The following is a 15187-nucleotide window of genomic DNA, read 5'->3' as shown; positions in this document are numbered from 1 at the left end:
ATGCTGAACAAAAGGAGAACATCCTCACTTGTGACCATTTCTAATAAGCCCGCAGATCAATATAGCATGCACAAAGACTTAGAATCATAGAATCATAGAATATCAGGGTTGGAAGGGACCCCAGAAGGTCATCTAGTCCAACCCCCTGCTCGAAGCAGGACCAATTCCCAGTTAAATCATCCCAGCCAGGGCTTTGTCAAGCCTGACCTTAAAAACCTCTAAGGAAGGAGATTCTACCACCTCCCTAGGTAACGCATTCCAGTGTTTCACCACCCTCTTAGTGAAAAAGTTTTTCCTAATATCCAATCTAAACCTCCCCCACTGCAACTTGAGACCATTACTCCTTGTTCTGTCATCTGCTACCATTGAGAACAGTTTAGAGCCATCCTCTTTGGGACCCCCTTTCAGGTAGTTGAAAGCAGCTATCAAATCCCCCCTCATTCTTCTCTTCTGCAGGCTAAACAATCCCAGCTCCCTCAGCCTCTCCTCATAACTCATGTGTTCCAGACCCCTAATCATTTTTGTTGCCCTTCGCTGGACTCTCTCCAATTTATCCACATCCTTCTTGAAGTGTGGGGCCCAAAACTGGACACAGTACTCCAGATGAGGCCTCACCAATGTCGAATAGAGGGGAACGATCACATCCCTCAATCTGCTCGCTATGCCCCTACTTATACATCCCAAAATGCCATTGGCCTTCTTGGCAACAAGGGCACACTGCTGACTCATATCCAGCTTCTCGTCCACTGTCACCCCCAGGTCCTTTTCCGCAGACTTGTAATGTTGGTCCCTGCTTTCATCACTTAATATGGAAAAAAATCTCCAGTCTAATTGCACAGTGTGAAAAAGTATTTTCTAATTACTAATTTTTGCACAATCTTCACCCCTACAATGACTGTTCTCTTTCCCCTCAACATATGCTGAAACAAATACAATAAAAGGTGTCCTTTCCTTTGCTATGGCTCAGATCCCTCACCTTTATTGTGATACTATCTTCAAGTAGAGCATATGCTGCACCATGACCGTGCCAGCAGTAGGATTGAGGAAGATGTGGAAGGGGAGAATCAAGAGGTGATTAGTATTAAATCCAAATGAAGTAGATGCCATTGGCAGCTGGGGTATGGTGTTTTTCTACATGTGGCCATGATTAATCATCCCTAATTCCCATATGAAGTCTGGGTCCAAGATGGATAGAAAGAGGTCAGTCCATTTACTTTATGCCAGAATATTTAACATCTACACAATGTAAACCAAATTCAATCAATTTGGGGAATCCCAGAGTGAATTACAAGGTACAAGCATGATCACACAGTCTTGCAGTAGGTTAGTTTTCAAAGGCAAAACTTTATGGTTATTATTTATTTCATGCTGCACACAAACAGTGTGTTCTGTTCTGGTACAGACCATAGAGATGAGATGGTCCCTGCTCCAAGAAGCTTACAATCTAAATAAAATTTAGCTTGACAGGGTGAAACTCTCCATCTGGCCAACTGTCTAAAACAGGCGGTTTAAGTTTAGAATTTTTTTTTTTTTTAGTTTGTCTGTCTCTGGAACAAGCATTGGAGAAACGGGAAGAAGTAGATTATGGAATCAACAGCTGATTGTGGTTCTATGGTTTCATGCTATGAAGAGTGACTCTTTAAAAAATACCATCGTGCCGCTTTAGGTTTGTTGTCTCTCAATAACTTCCAGATCTAATTTGCACAGCTCACAAGAAAGAAGATGATTTTTTTTCTGACTGCCAGCCCTGCAAACTCAGCTCTGTATTCTGAAAGTCTGTGGTGTTTTTCTAGCTCATGTAATAAGGATACAGCAATGAGTACAAAAAACATATTACTGCTCCTATTGAAATCAGTGGCAAAATTCCCTTTGCCCTCAATAGGAGTATGATTTAGCTCACATTTAATAATTCTGTGAGTGGGTGGGTGATATATGAACCTGTATTAGTTTTGCTGTACTAACAGGGGACTAAGAAATAGTAAAAATATAGGACCATATTGTGATACCCTCATGTAAGTGCAGGGCAGGCAGGGAGCACAAGAAGCAACAGCAGAAAAGTCTGGTGCACAGAGGTAAATGCAATCTTCAGCATCCCTGTGTATTGTTCAGTGTACACCCCACCATGCTCACCGCAGAGCTTAATTGTGTCAACCCCCCTTTAAGTGTGTCTGTTTGGGGAGATGGTGCGGTGATCTGGACAGCAGTGCCATCAGTATGCCATCAGTATGCAGTGCCATTAGTATGCAGATGACACTGCTGTCAATCACTGTTTCAGCAGATTTGAATATCGCAACTGATCAGCTTCTCAAGTCACTAGTTGAAAGTTGGGCCTGGGTAAGAGCTAGCTGGCTGAAAACCCAAGCTGGATAAGACCAGAGTATATAGGGTACGTTGATTGAAAGATGTTCAACTTTTATTACTCAGGTCTGAGGAGAGTCATTTTTAGATCCTCAATTGCTTCTGGAGGCCTAGATGACAACCGTGCTTTTTTTTCAACCTGCAGTTGGTATTTTCTTTTCTGTGTGGGTCTCATCACAATTTTCCATGTTATTGTCTCCTCTGTGTTGGGCTAGTCATTGAGCTCTAGATGGGGCTGCACCTGAAGACCAATCAAAACCTTCAGCAGAATTCAGCTGCCCACTTAATGGTGGCTCCTTGCATGTAGCACTAGCCCATTTCTCCTATGCTACCAAGTTTGAGCGGACTCCCAGTGAGTTTCTAGGTGCACATCAAGACGTTGATCTTGATCTCTAAAGCCCTTCATTGTTAGATTGTATGTAACAAGAAGAAAGCCAAGGAAAGTGTGGGCCCCTTAATGAATGAGGGAGGCAACCTAGTGACGGAGGATGTGGAAAAAGCTAATGTACTCAATGCTTTTTTTGCCTCTGTCTTCACGAACAAGGTCAGCTCCCAGACTGCTGTGCTGGGCATCACAACATGGGGAATAGATGGCCAGCCCTCTGTGGAGAAAGAGGTGGTTAGGGACTATTTAGAAAAACTGGATGTGCACAAGTCCATGGGGCCGGATGAGTTGCATCCGAGAGTGCTAAAGGAACTGGCGGCTGTGATTGCAGAGCCATTGGCCATTATCTTTGAAAACTCGTGGCGAACGGGGGAAGTCCCAGATGACTGGAAAAAGGCTAATGTAGTGCCAATCTTTAAAAAAGGGAAGAAGGAGGATCCTGGGAACTACAGGCCAGTAAGCCTCACTTCAGTCCCCGGAAAAATCATGGAGCAGGTCCTCAAAGAATCAATCCTGAAGCACTTACATGAGAGGAAAGTGATCAGGAACAGTCAGCATGGATTCACCAAGGGAAGGCCTGACTAATCTAATCGCCTTTTATGATGAGATTACTGGTTCTGTGGATGAAGGGAAAGCAGTGGATGTATTGTATCTTGACTTTAGCAAAGCTTTTGACACGGTCTCCCACAGTATTCTTGTCAGCAAGTTAAGGAAGTATGGGCTGGATGAATGCACTATAAGGTGGGTAGAAAGTTTGCTAGATTGTTGGGCTCAACGGGTAGTGATCAATGGCTCCATGTCTAGTTGGAAGCCGGTGTCAAGTGGAGTGCCCCAGGGGTCGGTCCTGGGGCCGGTTTTGTTCAATATCTTCATAAATGACCTGGAGGATGGTGTGGATTGCACTCTCAGCAAATTTGCGGATGATACTAAACTGGGAGGAGTGGTAGATACGCTGGAGGGCAGGGATAGGATACAGAGGGACCTAGACAAATTGGAGGATTGGGCCAAAAGAAATCTGATGAGGTTCAATAAGGATAAGTGCACGGTCCTGCACTTAGGACGGAAGAACCCAATGCACAGCTACAGACTAGGGACCGAATGGCTAGGCAGCAGTTCTGCGGAAAAGGACCTAGGGGTGACAGTGGACGAGAAGCTGGATATGAGCCAGCAGTGTGCCCTTGTTGCCAAGAAGGTCAATGGCATTTTGGGATGTATAAGTAGGGGCATAGCGAGCAGATCGAGGGACGTGATCGTTCCCCTCTATTCGACATTGGTGAGGCCTCATCTGGAGTGCTGTGTCCAGTTTTGGGCCCCACACTACAAAAAAGATGTGGATAAATTGGAGTGAGTCCAGCGAAGGGCAACAAAAATGATTAGGGGTCTGGAACACATGAGTTATGAGGAGAGGCTGAGGGAACTGGGATTGTTTAGTCTGCAGAAGAGAAGAATGAGGGGGGATTTGATAGCTGCTTTCAACTACCTGAGAGGTAGTTCCAGAGAGGATGGTTCTAGACTATTCTCAGTGGTGGAAGAGGACAGGACAAGGAGTAATGGTCTCAAGTTGCAGTGGGGGAGGTTTAGATTGGATATTAGGAAAAACTTTTTCACTAGGAGGGTGGTGAAACACTGGAATGCGTTGCCTAGGGAGGTGGTGGAATCTCCTTCCTTAGAAGTTTTTAAGGTCAGGCTTGACAAAGCCCTGGCTGGGATGATTTAATTGGGTATGGGTCCTGCTTTTGAGCAGGGGGTTGGACTAGATGACCTCCTGAGGTCCCTTCCAACCCTGATTTTCTATGATTCTATGATTCTAGTCTAAAGACATTCTCATTCCTCATGTTTTATTGTGGTCACCAAGATCAGCTGGGATGCCCAAGCTGACAGTCCATAGATGGGTTTGTGCAGGAGCTGGGTGTTGGGCATTCTCAGAGGAGGGCCTTCAGCTTTAGAATATATTCACCCTTTGGTCTGGAGAACCTGAAGTTTGTTGCTCTTCCGCATATAGTGCAAAGCCTCCCTGTTTTCCCAGTCTTTCTCAGACAAGATCTGAGGTTGTGGGGTGAGTGGCTGGAAAGGGGGAGGTGATCAATTTCTGTGAAAGTGTCTAATATTTACATTGGATCAACATGAAGTCTTTGTGTTTTTAAAGGTGGAATTGGGCAAGCACCGACCACTTTGAACAGATGTATTTTATACATCAAAATAATAGTCAGATTTTTGGAGTTCATTATTAGCGAATGTTGGAATATTATGAATGGAGGTAAAAACATTACTTGAGAGAGTATTGTAGAAACAAGGTGATTCTCCATACTTAATCTTCTAGTGGGTAGTTAATCTGCTTAGGGGAATTTTGAATACTCCCACAGGTCAAATATTTGAACTTTCCATTTTCCCCACCCAAATCTGATATCACTTCACTGACACTGATTTTGAAAACATTCTGTATAAATCATTAACATGAAACATTTACTTTAAACTCAGCTTCATGGTCAAATTTAGATAATATTGGGAATCTGTTAATCATTACTAGTCAGCTATTTGTTGTGTAGCACTCAGAAACATCCTTTAATATTAGCCCATTATCATGCAATTTTCACAAAAAGAGTTCAGTGTAACTAGCTTCCCCTGCATAATTAAGCCACATCTAACTTCTGTTAAATTTTAAACAAACATCTGACATGCACACTCAGATGCTTTAGTAATCCATTTAGCACCACCTACGAGCCATCTTAAACTATTTTACTAGGAATGGATCATCTCACTAAGGGATGGAACAAGGGAAGCAAAAAGAAAACTGGGCCTGATTCTCTACTTGCTTACGCCAGTGTAACTCCATTGACTTGAGTGGAATTACTCCTGATTCACAGGTGTAAGGGAAAGGAGAATCAGGACTAAGCCTAACCAATTTCCATGCCATACTGTGGGCCAGATCCTCAGCTCATATAAGTCAGCAATAGCCCTGTTTAAATCAATAGAGCTACACTGATTTACAACAGCTAAGGATCTGGCCAGATATCTTTAGCTGTGTTTAAATATAGTGATTGTTTATAATCAGAATAAATTCAAACATATTTTTACCCTGCATTAGAAAGCTAGAGCAAGAAGTAGTAAGGAACCTAGCATGAACAGAATACACCAATCACTTCACAGTCTCTCTCATTTGGAGCAGGTTATATCTGTGCTCCATAGCCATATTGGCTTTCAAGTGTATTTCCAAGTGTAGTGCAAGAAAAAAACCTCTTCAATTTGCTGTGTCACAAAGGAGAACTATTTTAAAACTCCCAATTAATGGTACTTTTTGGAGATCCTGTGGTCAGATCAGATAACTTATTTAGTATTGGCTGCCCCTGCCATCTCACCATAAATTTAGGTCACAGATTAGGGTCCAAATTAGGGTGACCAGAGAGCATGTGTGAAAAATCAGGTCAGGGGTAGGGGGAACGGACACCTATATAAGAAAAAGCCCTGAATATCAGGACTGTCCCTATAAAATTGGGACAGCTAGTCACCCTAGTCCAAATGAAAGAAATCCCTAATGGTCAAATTGTTTCATTTAGACAGTGTCCATGTGGGATGGACCCAATGTACATAGGCAACTTGGGGCGGGATAGTGTCTCTTTTAAGAGTGCTAAATTGAAATAAACAAAAAATATTGAAAGACTAGTTGGACATCTGTGCATAACTTCCCTCTCTGGCTTTCTTGAACTACTTCTCTAACAGAATGTAATTAAGGTTGCAAAGTCAAGAACTCAAAAGTTAGGAAATGTCAGATTTAAAATTGTCTAGGCAACCTTAATTTGACCTCCTTGTGTGTATGCATTATGATACAGTCTATAATTACATCATCACAGACTATTTTTCACACAGGACACCTGCCTCTTTCAGCACACATGATGGACAGTGTTCAATTAATGAGCAGCTATTAAATAATTTTGTTTTATCTGCATTAATTGTGTGACCCCAGGCCTTATTTACTGCACACCATTCAAACTCTGCTCCAAATATGGAATTATTCATTTCCTCATGGTCTTTTCTATGGTGTTCATCACTATAGTATCTGAGGGTATATCTACACTGCAATAAAAAACCTGCAGCACTGGGTTGCAGAGCCCAGTTCAGCTGACTTGGGCTCATGGGGCTTGGGCTGCAGGGCTGAAAACTGCACGGTAAAATTGAAGTGTAGACATCTGGGCTCGGGCTGGAGCCTGGGCTCTGAGAGACCATGACGGGGCGGGTCTCAGAGCCCAGGCTCCAGCCTGAGCCCAAACGCCTACACTGCAAATTTTAGTCCTGCAGCCCAAGCCCCATGAGCTCAAGTCAGTTGACCTGGGCCAGCCACTGCCATGCTGTGAATCTTTTATTGGAGTGTAGACGTATACTCAGGGCTTTACAAACATTAATTCATTCAACATCACTCCACCCTGTGAACCTTATTTTTTGGCATTTGTTAACTTCTGAGCAGCCGTAATAATGTTTTTTAATGTAGTTTTGTAAATAAATAAACTGAAAAAAACAGAATTTCTATTATGTTACTGGGACCAGGCTTGGTGTGGGTCACAGCTGAGAATGCCAAATTCAGGATAGACTGATAAAAAACAGGGCAATCACAGCCCAAAACAGGTGGTTATACTAACATGAGACAGGTTTCAGAGTGGTAGCTGTGTTAATCTGTATCAGCAAAAAGAACGAGGAGTACTTGTGGCACCTTAGAGACTAACACATTTATTTGCATATAAGCTTTTGTGGGCTAAAACCCACTTCATCGGATGCATGCAGTGGAAAATACAGTAGGAAGATATATATATACACAGAGAACATGAAGTGGGTTTTAGCCCACGAAAGCTTATGCTCAAATAAATTTGTTAGTCTTTAAGGTACTACAAGTCCTCCTCGTTCTTTTTACTAACATTAGAGTTCACCAAGCCAGTAACAAAAATGAGCTCCTGTGTCTCTATGCTGGTTAACAAGAAGCCAAAACACAGTCACCTTAGGCATTCTAGCCCCTGGCTTACCACCCAGACAACTGGACTTTATGATGAGAGGTTACTGAAAACCAGATTCTTCATACATAAGGTTCTTCCAATCCAAAGGATCAGCCACTCCCCCACATCAACATATATACTTTAGATCTTACCAAATACCACGCTGTAGCCAATTCCTTTAGCAGAATAGTAACTAAAGGTTTATTAATGAAAAATAAGAGTTTTTAAATGGTTAAAGGAATCATATACATTACAAATGATTTTAAAGTCAGTAAATCAGGTTCATAGCAGTGATGGTAAGTCTGCTAGCTTGCAAAAAGTCACTTTGGATTGGGGTCATCAGTCCTTTGTTCAGAGCTTCCTTCTGTTAGAAAATCACAATCCAGAGGTGAGGAGCAGGAAAGCTGAGAAAGAAGTGATGTCACTGTCTCCTTTTATACTTTCAGCCCAAGTGCATGGGATGTTACTGGCAAAAGATGGAATTTTCGATCACATGTCCTTATCACATGTCCTTACTTGTGATACATGTGCCCCTTACATCTTGGGGCAGCCATCGCCTCAGTGCTCTCTGAAATGTCTTCAGGAGCGGCTCACTGGGTGAGTTGAGTCTCCACAATGGCTCATTATCACGTGGATGGCCGAACACAGGGATGGCTAGTCTGGATATAAATGTCACCCAAGAAAAAAACATAGTTGAGATACAAACATATAGCCCATATTCATAACTTCAGATACCATGATGATACATGCATTTAAACAGGATAATTATACTTAACAGATTATAACTTTTCCATTGATACCGTCCATGACATACTTTGTACAAGATTTACTGCAACTTTGTAACAGTGGTAGCAACAGTAATATAAATTGTCAGCTTCTTTTTTATACAGCATCAGACTTACATCATGGTGACACCCACATGAGTCATGAGTGATTTTAGAACATTTAGATCCCCTGCAGAGAGTTTTGCCATTTGAGCTAATGAAGTAACTGGAAGCAGTAGTAGGTTGTCAGCCTCAGTGTGGGCCATCCACTAGAGGGGATGAGACACACACTTTTTCAATGAATTTCACATATATTTGCTGACATGAGCAGAATGGTGAGACTTAAGGGTCTTGGGTTCCATTCCATTCCAGTGTTCTGAGCCTGATGAGTCATCTGAGGTAATTACTTCTGAGTCCTAGCTTCCAGCCAATCCCACAAGCAATGCCTAACTAGGTGACCCTAAAGGAGGCATATAGATTCCTAATGAAAGCGGACACTCCAGTCTGCTCAATGTTGCTATCTTGTCGGGATACTCCCAGCTGCCTGGTAGTTCTGACAGACTGCTTCTTCCATGGCTGGTCACCTGACCACAGGTGCTGGCTTCCTCCACGCCCCAGGGTGCTCAACCCCCCGCTCTGCCCCAGACCCCGCTCCACCCCACCCATTCTCCAAGCCCCCATCCCGACCTGCCCCTTCCCACTCAGTTCTGCCCCCTCCCTCAAGTTTGCCCCATCCCCACTCCTCCATCTCTTTCCCCCCCCCCAGCATCTCCTGCATGCCGTGGCACAGCTGATTGCGGTGGGTGGGAGGCGCTGAGAGGGAGGGGGAGGAGTTGATTGGTGGGGCCGCTGGCGGACAGGAGGCACTGGGGATGGGGAGGAGCTGGCTGCCAGTGGGTGCTGAGCACCCACTAATTTTTTTGTGTCCTGTCCTGACATCCAGGTTCTGGAAGTGACATCTTCTTCCCCATCCTCTCTAACTTGGCCCTGTCCTTTCTCCCTGTCCTGGCTTCCTGTCCTAATCCCAGGCTCTTACCCTACTCCGTTCCAGTCTCCACCACTTCTAAGCTCCACATCCTTGCCCAGCCCTTCACTAGCCTCCATTTCACCATCCCAATGGCTCCCAGTCACATTCTCTTGTCTTAGACAGTCTCAGTCCCATCTTCCCAGTTCCTCATGCAATCTCACCCTACCCCCACCCACCCACAAGCTGCCAGGCCCTCCCTGCCCCATTTCCTCCTCTGGTTCCAATCCCTGTCTCCTTGCCCAGCCAGTCCCAGTTTCCCCTCCCCAATCTCCCAGTCTCTTCCCCTCCCACCAGCTCCTCATTCTAATCTAGTCTCACAATCACCCTCTTCCCCATGGGGTGTGGCTCTTGTCCCTTCTGTAGTCTAATCAGGCTGTTTCCTCTTCCTCACTGCCTGGTGCCAGTAGAGGGAGTCCTTAGAGCCCCTGGGAGACAGTCTCCCAGTTTTTAGTTCTGGTGCCTAGAGCTACAGAATCCCACAGCAGCAGGGAAAATCCTGATCAGCTCCTGCATTGCTGGCCTGGAGCATGGTCAATGCACATGAGATATTTGAAGAATTTAGCTGCCAGATTCTAAGAAATCTCTACTGAGCATGTTCAAACTGTGATTTTTCAAAGGCTTACAACATGGCCAGATTAGGTTTTATATATTATTTGTATAAATCCAATTATCTTGTTATTGATGTGTCATTAAATAGTTTTCTTTTAGCTTTGGGACTCATCAGAGATGAAATATGTAATATTGTAAATTAAACCACTGAATATGTAAATCGAAACCACAGCAACACAGGAAGAGTGAGCGGCATCAGTTTTGATTCTTGCACTGTGAGACTCAGTTTGCTTTGAATAAGTGAATAAATTGAAAAGAATAGCCAAGGGAAACTGGAATATTTTGGGCAGGAATTTAAAGCATCTACTATATCAAGTCTTGTGAAAAGCAGAAGAATGCATAAAGTGTATTCAGTGGGCAGCTTAACAGAACTTTTGACAGACACAGAACAGAAGCTGTGTTGCCTGCAATGAGGATGACACTGGTCTTTATGGAGTGAAAGAAAACCAGACCTGATTAGAATATTTACTTTGGCAAGATGGAAACAAAGTTTGTAAAGCAAAATAGCTTTCAGACATATATCATACATCTGACCTTAGAGGATAAAAAGCAACCCAACAAGAACATGAGTGCAGATTTGCACAGGATTTTTCTAATTGCTTGGTTGTCTGTCTGTTTTCATGACACACACATGCTAGAAGCAGTGAAGGACAGAGTTTGTAAATATCCCCTTTATTCCAGACAAAATTCGTACTCCATTTAAAATCAAACAAACTTAACTCTATTTTTCCTAGTTCAGTATTTCTGACAGTCCAAGTGTAAGCATGACTGTAAATAAAAATACAAAAGAAACACATTACTTGAGAAAAACAAAACAAAAATAAATACAAACAAAATCATTTGAAAAAAATTTCAAGGCAAAAATTGTGATACTGGATTTAAAAAAAATATAATATAGTGGATTATAATCAGTAGATATTATGTGATGTTGATATAGGAATGTTCTGCAGAAATGCTTTGTGTCTTTTCATTCTTTATTAGAATATTTGATCTTGAACTCGATGGTGCTATCCTTAAGTTATACTTTGCCCTATCAGAAGTCCATAGAAGATAATGGGACCCCTCTTAGTGTAAAGCAGTATTCAGTTTAAGAGTGTCAGAATCTGGTCCTTTGTTAGCCAGATCTTGTTACTGAATCACCAGTGAAGAAAAGAACATCACATGACTAAGCCCCATGCCTGGCTTCTAGCAGTGACTATGGCTTTGTTGAGCTGCAGAGTACTTTTGCAATTCTCTTTACTATAAGTCACATGCATGACTGTTTTTTCTGACGCCTGAGGGAAATTCTCAGTGTAGCCTACGGTATTCATGCTGGATTAGCTGGAAGATGAGGGAACAGTTCTTGAATAGATGTATAGCCAAACCCCATCTAAAGGCCACTGTTTTTGGGAAGAGCATATTTAGCCAAGAATAAAGGAAACACTGAAGAAAGAGGAAGGGTTAATTGTAGGTTAATTATTTGTAAATTTTATAATGCTCACTTCTCAGGAAACAAAGCTAAACACTGTTTTAAATGTATGCTGAAGATGTCTGCCAATAACAGTAAATCACAATCCTTGATGAGTGAAACAAATACATAAGTCATTCACAAACTGGCACAACATGTACTTAGATATACCAGCGTTCATAAGAAAGGAAGATTATTTTCAACAACAGTGTCCACTTTTGCAAATGTCCTACTTTTTTCTTTGTTTGTTTCAAAATTTCAATGGACTCCAAAAAAAGCAGATTGAAATTTTATAAAAATTCTAAATGTCCTCTGAAATTTTTCCCCACAAAAAGTTTTAAACATTTTGCACAACTTTTCACCATTTTTCAACCACCTCAAACTAAGTTTTCATCAGTGTTTTCCAAGTGTTGTCATTTCCATGCCTCCAGTGAACATACTGTATAAAATAGGCTACAGAAAGGGAAATGGGTCTTTAACTTATTATCTGTCTGGTTTCACATCTTTCAGAAGCCATTGGGTTTCCAACTCTTGAATATCCCTGTCAGGGTTCCCTCCCCACTCTGAACTCTGGGGTACAGATGTGGGGACCTGCATGAAAGACCCCCAATCGTATATTCCACTAGCTTAGGTTAAAAACTTCCTCAAGACACAAATTCTTTTCCTTGTCCTTGGACGGTATTGCTGCCACCACCAAGTGATTTAAACAACCATTCAGGGAGGGCCACTTGGAGCCCTATCCCCCCAAAGTATCCTCACAAGCCCCTTCACCTCCTTTCCTGGGGAGGCTTGAGAATAATATACCATCCAATAGGTTAACAAAGTGAGCACAGACCAGATCCCTGTTTTTAGGACATTAAAAATCAATCAGGTTCTTAAAAGAAGAAATTTATTATAAAGAAAAAAGTAAAAGAATCACACCTGCAAAATCAGGATGGAAGGTAACTTTACAGGGTAATAAAAGATTTAAAACACAGAGGACTCCCCTCTGGACTCAACTTCACAGTTACAAAAAACAGGTATAAAACTACCTCTTAGCATAGGGAAAATTCACAAGCTAAAACAAAAGATACTCTAATGCATTTCCTTGCCTTTACTTACAATTGCTGAAATTTTAGACATATCATTTAAGGTATCTTTTTAGGAGCTGGTTTACCTGCTTGGTCTCTCTCTCTGTCCGGAGAGGGAACAATCAAAGAAAGCACAAACAAAACCTTCCGCTGCCCCAAGATTTGAAAGTATCTTCTTTCCCCATTGGTTCTTCTGGTCAGGTGCCAACTAAGTTAATTGTACTGATTAACCCCTTACAAGTAAGTGATTCTGTACCTCTGGCCAGAAAGGATTTTATGTTACTGCATACATAAAGGTTGTTACCCTTTTGTTTATATTTATGACAATCCCCATCCTGATTTTCAACAATTCAGTTTTATACCCCTGGTCACTATTTATTATTTGTTCCACAGTGGTGGTCACAACTGAGATTGGGCCCTCTTTGTACTAAGCACTGTTCAAACACATAGTAAGACATAGGGGGAGATTTTCAAAGGCAGAAGAGTTTACATATAGTTAGAGGGTTGAGCCATATTGGGAGAACAGGGATGCTTGTACTGTTGCTGCCTGTGCTCTCTCTATGTTGTGGATACAGCCTTTAGAGCTGTCCGCCAGACACCTTCCATAATAAATTATGGTAGTAGATACTGTATTATTAGCCATATTCTGTAACAAGAACCAGACACAGTGTGCCTTTTTCGGCTCAGTCCTCCATGTTTTCCCTTATCCTCCATTTCTGTTGACTTCACTGGGAACTGAGTGCACCCTGCACCTTCCAAAAGCTGCTCAGGACTTGGAAATGGCAAAAAAGTGCTCGTTTCTGATCCTGCAAGGTTTTAATGGGTGAAATCCTGGCCTTATAAAAGTTAATGTCAAAACTGACCAGAAAGGGGATTTCATCCCGTCTGTGTAATTCCCATTGACTTCAGTAAGAATTGGCTGGTGACTGGACACTAGATGGGGTGGGTTCTGAGTTACTATAGTGAATTCTTTCCCAGGTGTCTGGCTGGAGGGTCTTATCCACATAGTCAGGCTCTAACGCAGTGGTGGGTAACCTGCGGGCCGCAGGCTGTGAGACAGTTTCTTTACATTGACCGTCCACAGGCATGACCGCCCGCAGCTCCCAGAGGCCACGGTTCACCGTTCCCAGCCAATGGGAGCTGTGGGAAGCGCTGTGGGCTGCAGGAACGTGCTAGCCGCCACTTCCCGCAGCTCCCATTGGCCAGGAATAGTGAACCACGGCCTCTGGGAGCTGCGGACAGCCGTGCCTGTGGATGGTCAATGTAAACAAACTATCTCATGGCCCGCCAGCGGATTACCCTAATGGGCCACGTGAAGCCTACGGGCTGCAGGTTACCCACCACTGCTCTAACAGATTGCCATTTTTGGGGTCGGGAAGGAATTTTCTCCTGGGTCACATTGGCGGAGACCCTGGAGCATTTTCACCTTCCTTTGCAGCAAGGGGCATGGGTCACTTGCAGGATTAAAATAGTGTAAATGGTAGATTCTTTATAACTTGAAGTCTTTAAATCATGATCTGAGGACTTTAGTAACTCAGCCAGAGGTTATGGGTCTATTAGAGGATTGGGTGGGTGAGGTTCTGTGGCCTGCAATGTGCAGGAGATCAGACTAGATGATCATGATGGTCCCTTCTGACCTTAGAGTCTATGAGTTAGTGGATGGCTTACAGGACCGGCCTTCTACACTTTAAAATCCACAGAGGAAGGAATTGGAAAGAAACAGGAATTCCATAGAGGAGCCTAAATAACCCTTTTCTATGAGTTAGCAAAAAGTGCATTGTGAATGTTTTTCACCTTGGTCATCAGTAGGAAAATGGTACATTTCTTATATTTACCATTTTTATATATTCACACAGTTATCATCATTAATATTGCAGTACCCAACAGACCAGAGCCCCTCTGTGCTAGGTGCTGTTCAAACTCGTAGAAAGAGTCTCTGCCCCAAACACTTTACAATACAGAGTCCTGCTCATGTGGTCAGATATGTGTGGGTAGGTCCTTCTACCTGTGCAGAGCCCCACAGAAGTCAACAGGGCTCGATGTAAGTGCAAAGGTCCACTTGCATAAGTCTAAATGCAGATTATGGGCCTGATTTCCTATTGCACATTATTATTCCATCCAAATCAACAATTGTCTTGCATTTCTTTTTTCCTTTTTCCTTTATCACTTTAATTTTAGTACTAATCGTTACCTAAAGTGTTCAGAAACCTTTAAAATATGACATAAAAATAAGAAAAATGATACACTAAACTATTTAAATTCACAGGATAGAGGATCATAACTATGTCATTCTATGATTTTTCTTTCCTGATGTTTTTCACAATGTGCTATAAAAATAAAAACTTACCACTGTCTCCTGGCATGTGGTAACATGGTACTGGCTTTCTTTATTTTTCTTTTCTAGCCAATTTCAAAGTCACTATTTTGAAAAAAATCAAAGTCTTTTTATTTATCTTCCTCTAGATCACTTCGTCCAGAGTGACTGTCCAACATCAGCAAACAAGAGACACAGCAAGTTAGCATGTCCCTTTGTTTCCTCTTTGAAAAA

This window comes from Lepidochelys kempii, chromosome 2 (assembly GCF_965140285.1).
Source record: "Lepidochelys kempii isolate rLepKem1 chromosome 2, rLepKem1.hap1, whole genome shotgun sequence".
Classification (NCBI taxonomy): domain Eukaryota; kingdom Metazoa; phylum Chordata; order Testudines; family Cheloniidae; genus Lepidochelys; species Lepidochelys kempii.
The sequence above is the reverse complement of the archived record's forward strand: the minus strand, read 5'-3'. Positions refer to the sequence as shown.